Source organism: Carassius carassius, chromosome 19, assembly GCF_963082965.1.
Source record: "Carassius carassius chromosome 19, fCarCar2.1, whole genome shotgun sequence".
NCBI classification, from domain to species: domain Eukaryota; kingdom Metazoa; phylum Chordata; class Actinopteri; order Cypriniformes; family Cyprinidae; genus Carassius; species Carassius carassius.
Window position 1 is genome coordinate 3,568,329 of NC_081773.1, and position 12,403 is coordinate 3,580,731.

At 42.8% G+C, this 12,403-nt stretch overlaps 1 pseudogene; it reads left to right on the forward strand.

The window, feature by feature from the left end:
• Positions 1–476: 476 nt before the first annotated feature.
• On the forward strand, positions 477–2,016 carry LOC132095629 (serine/threonine-protein kinase pim-3-like; annotated as a pseudogene).
• Positions 2,017–12,403: the final 10,387 nt, after the last annotated feature.

Sequence of the window (12,403 nt, forward strand, 5' to 3'; positions counted from 1 at the left end):
ATAAATCAGTATATATCAGAGATGCTATTATGAGCTCTGGTTAAACTGAATTAGAGTTCATTAAGGTTTTCAATAGTCTTGTAACGTTACTCACGAACGCGAATTGTAGTTGCTATAGCGACGCGTGTTATGATCTGATCAATATTTGCTGGTTGAGAGACGAGGCGACCTCAGAGACTTCTGGAGAACATTTTCTGTGCTGAGATTGTGATTTTCGACGGAGTTCAGAGCAGAGACTTTTATTTTAGCAGATCGGAGGATTTTTCTTTGAGTAGAGTTTTATATTTGAAGGATTTCTGAGGAAAGACATTCTATTTTTCTCTTCTTATCTCGGATTTTTATTTCTTTCTTGCTTTCTCTCTCTCTTTGTTTCTTTCTTACTTTCTTCTTTCTGTAATTAATTAATTAATTGATTAATTAATTACCTTTTTTTTTATTAATTTCCTGTATTGATTGGCATTTGGAGGAGTTTGTCAATGGCTCATTTTGGTGAAATACGAGGTGAGTGTTTTAATTTAGTTTGTTAATTATTGGTATGTTATTATAGTATGATGTTGTACATTGTTTTAATGAATTGATGTGAAGAAATGTGTGCTGGTTAACTCATTTAATCACACATTTCTACCAGCTCACTGATCACATGTATTTTAGTCCCTGTGTATGAAAATCAGTAAAATATGTGTTTAATTATTTGACACAATTATAACGCTGGCAAACTACAGAGCTGCTCAGATGCAATTCAAGACAATAAAAATGTAAAGTAACATAATTGGATGTGAGCAGTGCCATTGGTGGTTGATTATTAATAAATGTCATTAATAAAGGCTGTAAGTGTTTGATGTGTGTAACATTGCAGGCCCGGGCCGCTCCAGATCCAAGAGTGCTGCTGTCTCTCAGACGGATGATCAGGAGGTTGAGAGACGTGGCTCTGGTGACGGCGCTCAGGAACCGCTGCCAAACCCAAACCAGCCGCTGAGCCAAGAGCTGCCTGGACACATCGCACCTCTGCCTTCAGAGTTGGCCGTTTCTGTGTCCACAGATCAGCCTCACAGGAAGAGGAAGTGGCAGAGCGGCAGCCAGGAGGATGAGCATCCGTCTCCTTCATACAGAAGAGCTGCCAAACGCTCCCGAAGAGGTCAGATTCACTCATATTTAACACCTGATTAAAGACTCACTCAATGATTTGTCACTGAAAATGTTCTTCAGCTGAATTACATTAACGTTCTGTAACAGGTTTAGATGCTGCAGCATGTTTTCTGTTAAAGACGTTTCTTGTGATCTTGTGTGTTGCAGAAGCGTATGTGAAGGGCCCATTGCTGGGGCGAGGAGGATTCGGCTCTGTGTATGCTGGGACCCGCAGGTCTGATGGACTGCCAGTGAGACATTTTCTTACCTCCTGCAGTTAAACAGCTTTTAGAAATGTTGATGTCAGTAAATGTCCCCCATGAGTGATAAGTAGTCAGCATGGTTTACTGTGCTTCATCTGTCTACAGGTTGCCATCAAGTACGTCTCTAAACGAGGAACACAGAGACTGAGAGTTGTGAGTTGAGAGTGAATCTGTTGCTCTGTTTGGTCTGATTCAGCGCTGGATATAACGGAGCGTTTGTCCTGCAGGAAGGTCAGGGTCGGCTGCCGCTGGAGGTGGCGTTGATGACCCTGGTCAATTCGGCTCCTGCCTGCCCCAACGTCCTGACGCTGCTGGAGTGGTTTGACCGTCCCAGACGCTACACCATGATCCTGGAGCGCCCGCTTCCTTGCCAAGATCTTTCTGTGAGGAGAACGGACGCCTGGAGGAGAGTCTGGCCAAGAAAGTGCTGCTGCAGCTGATCACGGCGCTGAAACACTGCGAGAGCCGTGGAGTCCTGCACCGGGACGTCAAACCAGAGAACCTGCTGATCTCCACAGACTCACATGACATCAAGCTGCTGGACTTCGGCTGTGGAGATCTGCTGAAAGACTCGGCCTACAAACACTTTGCATTGGGAATCTGTTTGGACTGGGGCCTCTTCAGATGATGTTTGTGGTCTTGTTGGGTCTCTCAGGCACTCTTCAGTACGCCCCTCCTGAGTGGTTTCACCACACTATAAAGGGTTTTGATCCTCTGCTCCAGTCTGTGAGGGGCTCTGTGTGGATGCTGGAGGAGACTGAAGTACAAACATGTTTAGTTTTTCAACAAATACTGTCGAGAGAAGGGAGAAAAGTGTAAATACACATAACAGATACAGGAAGAGAATGAAGTAGAGCAGGGGTCACCAAACTACTGCCCACGGGCCGAATGTGACCTTCCCCCCAACATTTGCCACTTCACAGTATATTCACCTCCTAAATTACTACACCACCTGCAGTCACAATTCTATAGTGGTAAAATTTACTCAGGCCAATGCTTTGTGTATAACAAGCGTGACATTTTTTGTATGACATTAAACTTTATTCTTAGAATAAATGTACATAGGTTAAGCAAAACAAATGTCATTCTTTCTGAGAACCTTTTATAAACATAGTTGACTGTAGACACGGAAATGACACTGTCACTGTAAAAAAACAAAAAAGTCCGTAAAAAATGGCAGATGTTTTTGCCCGAATTTTACCGTAAAAAATGGTAGCTACATTTTATGTTTTGCTGTTTTAACTAGTGATTTGTCGCTCTTGAACGATTCGTTCATTTTGAACGAATCTTAAATGTGATTTGAGAAGAACGAGTCGTCTCGGGGAGTGATTCGTTCAGTCGCGCATGCGCAATATTCTACAGGTATTAGTTAGCATTAGCATTAGTTCACCTGTGTCTGTCAATGCAGTCTTGAGCCGGAAAGAGAATTCATTAGTTAATCGTTCGGGTCTTCGGGTTGTTGGGTGCATGTACTTTTATTTTATTTTATTATAATTATTATTTACGGTACTCTTAAAGTTATGTGATGCATTTCTGGTTTCAAATTGTTGCTTTTAATTTCTGTCATGATTGTACTTTTCCATAACACTGAATGTGGTAATAAAGAGTTGGTTAAGCTTTAAATTTTGTCTATATGATGGCGAAATCACATTGATAAAGGAGAGATTTTTTTTTTTTTTTTTTTTTTTTTTACAGTGGATTCTATTCTTCAAAAATGACCTTGTGGTATGATTTATGTCTTTTGAGTTCACGCTTCAGATTAGACTATAGAACTGTAGTGTAACTTGTATAGGATTCAAAATGATATTTGCTTTTAATTTATGTCATTATGTCCTTTTTTGAGCAATCTTCTTGTACTTATATTAGACCAAAATGTCAAGTCTGCCTAGGAAAAGCAATTATTATACCAGCAAACTCAAAATTGGAGAAAAAATGAACAAACTTGGCTAAAAACTTTGTATTGTAGGCTTGGATTATTATATTATTATATAGCCTAGTGTTTATTTACTGATAGACAGTCAAAAAGACAAATTAATCAATATTTTATTTATAATGGGGTTTTATTTATTCATAAAACAATAACACATGTTACGAATCAGCTCAAAGGGGGAAATATAAATAATCAATCATAACTAGTTATGATAAATGATAAATATTTAGATCCACTGTAAGTTTTTTCTTGACCTCTCAGTGTCAACTGTTCTAAGAACATTAATTTCCTGGTTAAGGAAAATAACTTTCCCACTGTACAATACTACTCAGAACATGTAGCAAAAACGTGCATGATTAGGGACTTCAGTTATGAACAAACAATGAACAACCTCAAGTGTGATACAAGTAAGATTTTATTAATTACATAAACACTTAAACTAGTCTAACATACACATACACACACACATACATGCAGTTGGCATAGTAAGAGGGGTTAAAGCTTAAGCAGTTAAGAGAAGAGAAATAAAAACATGAAGCTATGGTACAATTTGATATTCAGCAGATCTACAGCATGAAGGAAACTTAAGTTTCTAAGTTCAAACACACCTTTGTAAAAGGTGCATACCATACTTAATGTGTCAATTAATAAGACTAAGTTTAAGTCTCGTCTGTTTGAAAAAGAGTCCTGATGCACTTTGGGGCTCCAGTTGGTCTCTGCTGAAGTGAGTTGATGAGAAAGAACAGTTAGAATCAGAGGATCTTGACGAATGAATAGTCAAGACCGAAGCCTGGCGCAAGCTTAGCATGGTTTTGAGAGCTCTTAGCTCAGCATCTTCTCCTGGAATTGATTGAATGGGTCGAGCAGGTGTCGCTCATTTCTCAATCACTCCACCGGCCTCGCCCCGTTCCCACGGCTCTCGGCCCGGCCTCACTCGTCACATACCCCCATCGCCCCTCGCAGGCCGGGGGGTACTCCTGAGACTGCGCTCTACTCCCCCCCCCCACCGCTCACGGAGACAAGACGAGAGAAAGGAGAGAGGAGAAAAAGAAAACAAAATTCCGGTTCCCAGACGCACTGCCGCTTGGCCCTCCACCAGCTGGGTGATCTCCTCCGTGGTGCCTGGCGGTGGGACTGGACGGCCCACGGCGGACGGCACAAAGAAAGGTTTTTTTGTGAATTAATTAGAGAAGAGTCCCTTTTTATGTGCATTATGTGTCTGTTTCTGAGAGACTTGAGTTAAGAGTGGCTTAGACACATTTGATGCTTCCCAAAAACCCATCACTCCTCATTTTGAGGATGCAAAACACTGGGACCAACAGAAAAGTAAAATACTCCATTATATTGTATAGTCATTGATTACAAATTGCAGTGAGTAAAATGCATTAATTCAACCCAATTTTTTGCTTTAGTTAGGCCATGTTTATATTTTAGCAAACTAACAAGCTTTTGACTTACTAGTAGGTTTACCAGTAACAGTGTGCATAATGGAAGGCAACGATAAATATTTCATATAAGTTAAACTGTTTCCTGTTCTGTTTTTATTGTGCAGTGGATATGTACAGTATGTGCAGTGTTTTAGTTTGAGTTGCATACTTCATGATGTGTCTGCTTCTCTTTGTAGGACACACAGGAAATTGTGTTCATGTCTTCACTATGCTTCTCGGTGACCAACATACCCCTCTTGAGCTGTCTGTTGAAGGGATCAGCATCAATGTGGCACCATTTTGGAGAACATCTGCTGAATGCAAGCAACATATGCTCTTCAGTGTCAGCCGCACTGCACTAAGATATATACGATATAGGGATAAGTGATTAATGACCAAATTTTTATTTCGGGGTGGAGCAATCCTTTAACTCACTGTTCAGCTCCCTTCATTCATCGCAGTCACAAGCAGTTTTTGGCTGGCCTTGAACATTATTGTCGTTCATCTCATGCTCTTGGAAAGGTCTTTTCCCTGTACTCCATGCCTGCCAAAGACACTTAAGATATCCAATTCCATTGGTTGCACTATTTGAGGGGGCTGCAATGTCTGAAACCTAAGTGGGCATTATAGAGTGCACACGTTTAATCCTACAATGCACACAGCAATAACGAGTGTACAACCAATTTCAAAGTCCCTTTAAATGAGACATGTCATGAAAATATGAATTTTGTGCTATAATTAGGTCCCCAGTGCATCTACCAGCCCTAAAAGTGTGAAAAAAGACAACCCAGTAACTTTGTTCTGATAAAACTTTTACCACAAGCTTGTGAAAAAGATTTCAATCCACCCGTGACACAGTAAAAGGATTTAATTATAATATTACTGCCCCTTAATCTGCAAGTTTCCACCCACAGCGCTCTAATTTTGATTTTAGAAGTGACAACGATGTACCAGTTGTAATGCCATGGTGAAAGTCTGAGTAATACATGTTAACTGTCTTTGGCTGCACCGAAGTGCACAGAACACTATTTAGAGTCCCAGCCTCAGAGAGGAGTCAAGAGGGCAGTGCATTTATTGATTTATTTACTGTATATTCCGCTGCTGCTGCCACATAGATCTAATAAAGATCAAGTGTTTTATTTTCCATCAGTTTACCTAGATGGTATGTGCATGTGTTTCGGATGTGTGCACTCAGAAAACATATATCAGAAGTTTAAACTAACATGATTTAAAGTGCATAATTTTAGCTTGACAAACATGATAATCAGAACCAAAACAGATGTTTTTTAGCAGGCATGAAATGTAATAGGGCTGTCACTTTTAGTTTGAAAATCGATTGCACAATCGATCGGACCAACCAAAAAAAGTTTCGAATATGAAAATAGGGAATCGATTTTAACCAAATATGTACACTATTCATTTTAAAATAATTAAACAATTAAAAAATATAGGTGTAACAAAACTCACAAACAAGCAGAAAAAGAAAATAAAGAATTCCGAAAGTGCAGTATGCCTTGCAAAAGCTAGACAGAAAATACCAGCAATTTTTCGCGGCTATAAGACCCAGTGGCATCGAAAGCGACCTCTTATGCTGCGTTCACACCAAACGCGAATAGAGCATCTGGCGCGAATTAATTCAATGTTAAGTCAATGTAGACACGTTTACGCGCGTCTGGAGGTCTCGCGGCGCGGTAGACGCCTAGAATTCGCTAGTTACAGGAGATTCTGAGTTATGAAAAGGACCATTGCAAGCTGACAGCGACCGGCTTTTGTGGTGGGAAATTGGCAGTAATACCCCCACCTTGCGCAGCTGTACCTGAATGTCCCTGGGACATCAGTGCGGTCGGAGCGTGTCTTCTCAACAGCTGGACATATAGTGAATAAAAAACACTCAGCTCTGGACCCTGAAAATGTTGATCGACTTGTTTTCCTATCCAATAAATTTGTAACGGCCATAGCCTTTAATTATGCCTGCCTAGTGCCGTCTAGCCTAAGTGTCAGTTACGTTCAATAAAAAAAAACACACATGGCCTGTTCTCAAGTCCATTTAAAGTTTCATTTTTTTGAACAGTTGTTTGAAATGGATTGAATCATTATTTAAAATAATCTTGGAGATTTTTGAATTGCCTAAATCATAAATGCAGCCGGGTTGAAGCCTGCAGTGATGTTTTTCTTTTGTTATGGCAGCCGTCCCCTCTGCATATATATTTTTTCGAGAATGTTGCACTCCTGTTGCCGATTGTTATTCTGCACGAAACTTCATGCCAATAAATAAGAAATATTGCTGACTTGTGCGTTTCCGCTCTCTTTACGTTCGTCCGTTATTTGATGTTCAAAAAGGAAACGTCTTTTTTTTTAGACATGGAAAATCGATTTTACAATCAATTTGATGAACACTTATGTCTTAAAAATCGAAAATGATTTTTTCACAAAAGTGACAGCCCTAAAATGTAATGGCGCAGCTCTATACTGTTAAAGGGGGCGGGAGCAGCAGCTCATTTGCATTTAACGAGACATGCATGAAAGCAGCCTGTTAATGCTTCCACTCAGAATTATATAATTATATATCATTTGTGGAATATTTTGAGATGAAACTTCACAGACACATTCTGGGGACACCTGAGATTTATTTTACATATTGTAAAAAGGGGCATAATATGTATCCTTTAAGGCAAGTCATGTCACTCAGTGGCCATCTTTGAAATGCCTCTCAGGCATGAAAGTGCAGCTCCTATCTCTTTGAATGTGGAAACATCAAATTCTCCAAAACGGTTCACTGAGCTTACGATTAAATTTCATATTTTATATCACCAAAGAAATCTGTCATCAATGTTGTTTCTTTTGCTCAATAGCATTATAGCATTATGAAAAATGTCTCGGTCACTTATGTAACCCTCGTTCCCTGAAGGAGGGAACAGAGACGTTACGTCAGAAAGAGACTGACAAATGGGGTCCCTTACAAAACGCCACATGGCTGTCTTCCAGTTACCCATGTGAGTGATAGCACCCTGTCATGAGGCCAGCACGAGTGAGGGCCTATAGCTTACACAGAATATACTGGGTAGCATATTCCAGCTGGACGTATGCTAGCAGGCTGCCTGCTCGTAGGAGGACTTACAAAGGCAGGTATCAACCGAAGGTGGTGATACACATGAACTCTGAGGTACCCAGCCCGCAGGGTGGAAGTTTCAATGACAGAGCTGGCAAGGGGCTTGCAAAGGTAAAGACACATGTTACGAAGAGACTTACTGTGGACATGCACATGTGAGATTGCCCAAAAAGGGGAATCACAACACATGGAGGCACCTAGTCCCACACAGGGCTGACCGAAAGGGCATTTATGCAAGGGCTGGACATAAACAGTGCTGGAGGAAGTCTCACCCCTAGGGTGCATGGCAGGTCTTAAGCCTGATAAGCCAGATCAATAGCATCCACTATCCAGTGGAATAACCTCTGCTTGGAGACTCCCCTTCTGCTGACCTCCGTAACAAACAAAGAGCTGGTCTGAGGTCCTAAGGCACTGAGTTCTGTCCACATAAGTGCGGAGCGCACGTACTGGACAGAGCAGTGCCAGGGCTGGGTCTGCCTCCTCCAGGGGCAGCGCTTGCAAGTTCACCACCAGATCCCTAAAAAAAATGGGGGGAACTTTGGGCATGTACCCAGGCCGGGGTCTCAAGGTAATGTGAGAGTTGGCCGGCCTGAATTCCAGGCACGCTTTGTCAACTGAAAATGCCTGCAGGTCCCCGACCCTCTTCACCAAAGAGAGCGCAGTTTTCAATGATAGAAACTTTAGCTCTACTGAGAGCAAGGGTTCGGAGGGAGCCCTCTGCAGTGCCTATAGAACCACTGTGAGGTCCCAAGAGTGGACTTGCTGAGGGTGAGGCGGATTGAGCCACCTGGCCCCTCTCAGGAACCTAAGGATCAGATCAGGCTTACCAAGAGACTTACCTTCAACAGGGTCATGGTGAGCTGAAATGGCGGCCACATAGACCTTGTGGAAGGAGACAGCCTTCGTTCCAAACCTTCCTGAAGAAAGGAAAGCACTGACTTGATCAGGCATTTCCAGGGGTCCTCACGATGTGAAGAACGTGCTGACAGTGGCGCTTGGTTTTGCGTTTGCCTATCGCGGGACTGCCTGGTTTCGATCTGCTAAATAGTGAGGCGTGGCCAAAGCCAGTGAAAGTACTTAATTAGCTGTTTTAGAAAGCACTTGTCAGAAGAAACAGTCGAGCTACAGAGAAGGACAGCAGCTTGTGAGTGTTTTGCCTTGTTTTCTCATCAGACTAGTGTGGGATCGTCATTGCTAGGAAAGTTTTTTGGTTTAAATTGTGTGTGTCTTACCCTGGTTAATACGTGCTGACAGTGGCGCTTGGTTTTGCGTTTGCCTATCGCGGGACTGCCTGGTTTCGATCTGCTAAATAGTGAGGCGTGGCCAAAGCCAGTGAAAGTACTTAATTAGCTGTTTTAGAAAGCACTTGTCAGAAGAAACAGTCGAGCTACAGAGAAGGACAGCAGCTTGTGAGTGTTTTGCCTTGTTTTCTCATCAGACTAGTGTGGGATCGTCATTGCTAGGAAAGTTTTTTGGTTTAAATTGTGTGTGTCTTACCCTGGTTAATACGTGCTGACAGTGGCGCTTGGTTTTGCGTTTGCCTATCGCGGGACTGCCTGGTTTCGATCTGCTAAATAGTGAGGCGTGGCCAAAGCCAGTGAAAGTACTTAATTAGCTGTTTTAGAAAGCACTTGTCAGAAGAAACAGTCGAGCTACAGAGAAGGACAGCAGCTTGTGAGTGTTTTGCCTTGTTTTCTCATCAGACTAGTGTGGGATCGTCATTGCTAGGAAAGTTTTTTGGTTTAAATTGTGTGTGTCTTACCCTGGTTAATACGTGCAGTTTTCTTCACAAATAAGACGAGATCCATCAGCGGCCAATTCTCCACACCGCAGACTGAGGACAACTTCACAATGACCGATGCACACTCTTTCTCCTCCTTCTCCCCACTCTCAGAGATGGACGTCTCCGAACTTCTCCTGTCCAATCATCCTACTACTTGTCCACTTGATCCGATCCCCACTCACCTCCTTCAAGCGATCTCTTCTTCAGTCATACCTTTGCTTACTCACGTTATCAACTCCTCTCTTCACTCTGGAACATTTCCCTCAGCATTCAAGCAGGCTCGGGTAAGCCCACTGCTCAAGAAACCATCACTAAATCCAGCGCTTCTTGAAAACTACAGACCGGTATCCCTTCTTCCATTTATTGCAAAGACACTTGAGCGAGCTGTGTTCAACCAGTTTTCTATATTCCTTGTACAGAACAACCTCCTGGACAGCAACCAATCTGGCTTCAAAAGTGGCCACTCAACTGAGACTGCTCTGCTCTCGGTTACTGAAGCCCTGCGACTAGCAAGAGCAGCTTCAAAATCCTCGGTACTCATCTTACTGGACCTTTCTGCTGCTTTTGACACTGTTAATCACCAGATTCTCCTGTCCACCCTCAGAAAGATGGGCATCTCTGGAACAGCACTCCTGTGGGTTAAGTCCTACCTCTCTGACAGATCCTTCAGTGTGTCTTGGAGGGGTGATGTTTCAAAGTCACACCACCTTGCTACTGGGGTTCCTCAAGGCTCAGTACTTGGACCACTTCTCTTCTCCATCTACATGACATCATTAGGATCTGTCATTCAGAAGCATGGCTTTTCTTATCACTGCTACGCTGATGACACCCAACTCTACCTCTCATTCCAACCAGATGACCCGACGGTAGCTGCTCGCATTTCAGCCTGTCTGAGTGACATCTCTAGCTGGATGAATGACCATCACCTTCAGCTTAACCTTACGAAGACAGAACTCCTGGTGATTCCAGCTAACCCATTGCTTCATCACAACTTCTCTATACAGCTGGGCTCATCAACCATTACTCCTTCGAGGACAGCTAGAAACCTAGGAGTTGTGATGGATCATCAGTTAAGCTTCACAGACCACATTGCTACAACTACCCGGTCCTGCAGGTTTGCCTTATACAACATTAGGAAGATTAGACCCTTCCTGTCAGAGCAAGCAACCCAACTTCTTGTCCAAGCTCTTGTTCTCTCCAGACTGGACTATTGTAATGCTCTCCTGGCGGGCCTTCCTGCATGTACTGTCAAGCCTCTGCAATTGATTCAGAATGCAGCAGCGAGGGTTGTCTTCAATGAGCCAAAGAAAGCTCACGTTACTCCGCTCCTCATCAGGTTACACTGGCTACCAGTAGCTGCTCGCATCAAATTCAAGGTACTGATGCTAGCCTACAAGACGACCACTGGCACGGCACCAACTTACCTAAACTCATTGGTTAAATCTTATGTGCCCTCCAGAAGTTTGCGCTCTGCAAGTGATTGACGCCTTGTGGTACCATCCCAAAGAAGTTCAAAATCACTCTCAAGGACCTTTTCCTGGACTGTCCCCAGCTGGTGGAATGACCTCCCAATCTCAATTCGTACAGCTGAGTCTTTACTCATTTTCAAGAAACAGCTAAAGACTCATCTTTTTCGCCTGCACTTAACCAACTAACACTAGCACTTTTCCTTTTCTTGTCTTTTAATTTAAAAAAAAAAAAAAAAAAAAAAAAAACCTACCTATGCGTTCTATACTAGACTAACTGAGACTTGTCATGGCACTTGTATACTGTTGTTGTTCTCTTGTTGACCTGACTGCTTCTGTTGTTCTCATTTGTAAGTCGCTTTGGATAAAAGCGTCTGCTAAATGATTAAATGTAAATGTAAATGTAAGGTAGTTGAGGATACGGACACCTCGTTCCCTGAGAGGAGCCAGGGCTCCCTCCGCGACTTGCGTAAAGACACGGGGAGACAGGGCCAACCCGAATGGTCGAACCTTGTACTGAAATGCCTGCCCCTCGAAAGCAAACTGAAGAAATGGTCTGTGTCAAGGAAGAATGGAGACATGAAAGTACCCATCCTTCAGCTCGATTGCTGCAAACCAATCCAACGGACGAATGCATTCGAAAATGCGCTCGGGCGTTAGCCTCTCGAGCGGAAGTCTGTGAAGAGTTCGGTTCAAGGCACGCAAGTCCAGGATTGGCCGTAACCCACCTGTTGTCTTGGGTACTATGAAGTTGGGGCTGTAAAAGCCGGACTTCGTGTCGGCTGGAGGGACCGGCTCTATCGCACCCTTGCCAGCAGGGGTCGCAACCTCCATTTGCATGACAGGAGCATCTTTGCCCGCTATCATCACGCAAACACCCTGAAATCTGGGGGTACGCCGGTGTAACGGTTGAGCAGTCCATTGATTCATTGGTTCTGAACTAATGAATCACAGTTCATTGAAACTAAAACAATGCAAACCCAAAGCTTGTAGATTTTGAATTCAGGCATATAAACCCAACTCTCTCTAAACTAAATGCCTGACCTGGCGCCAGCCTGGCTGGATTTAAATTATTTACGACACTCTGGAGTGATAAATTCCAGTCACGTGAGCAGCATCAAAGGAGAAACGAAACACATTCCACAACACACACATACACCCATACACATACACAAACACAAACGTTCTTTACCATCGTCATTTTATTACTAAGATGTATTTTGATAGGTTTGTGTGTTGCATAAAATGGTTAATCCTGTTATGCGAGGATTATAATTTGCTGACTTGTAAATTGGAAATG